Source organism: Corylus avellana, chromosome ca1, assembly GCF_901000735.1.
Source record: "Corylus avellana chromosome ca1, CavTom2PMs-1.0".
NCBI classification, from domain to species: domain Eukaryota; kingdom Viridiplantae; phylum Streptophyta; class Magnoliopsida; order Fagales; family Betulaceae; genus Corylus; species Corylus avellana.
In genome coordinates, this window is record NC_081541.1 from 3,909,678 (window position 1) to 3,910,384 (window position 707).

Consider the following 707-nt stretch of genomic DNA (forward strand, 5'->3'; position numbering starts at 1 on the left):
GCATTAAAATTTTTTACCAGGGGCTTTCTCCAATTTTGGCTTAAAATTACTCTTTTTTTTTTTTCTTTTTTTTTTTTACCGGGGGCGACCGCCCCTGGGTCGCCCCCCTGTCCCTCCGCCACTGAATATCATGCTCTCCACATCAATGACAAAATGTGAAAGACTATATATATATATATATATATGAAAAATATACTTTATTCTCTCAATTATACTGTTTGGAAGCGAAAAAACAATGTTAGACAAGGAAATCAAATCCTTAAGGAGGAGAAAATTGTTTTACAAATGAAGTGGGAGGTTAGATCACCTGTTATTGCTATTGGGAGTTTAAGTGATCAAGGGAGAATGAAGAACTTTGTGGTAGCCGTGGTTGATTCTGTTTTGAGTAGTCTGTATATGGTATTCTGAGTGTTTTTCTTTTGCAGAACTTGAATATTGCTGCAGGCTAGATTGATGGCAGAGATGGGTGTGTTAGAATACATACTGCAACCTGTGATACACCTCCATCAGTTACTCAAGCTACACCTGATTTGGAATGTGTTGTCCAAGGCTAAGTTGAGAATAAATCCTCACAGACTGTGTTCGTGCAATAAAAAGAAGATCATGCCAGTTGTTGTCAATAGTATCATATCTCAATAAGAAAGGAAAGATGTGAACAAGCCAATGAGGAAAGATCCATACATATTAAATCTGTCCAAGATTTGATA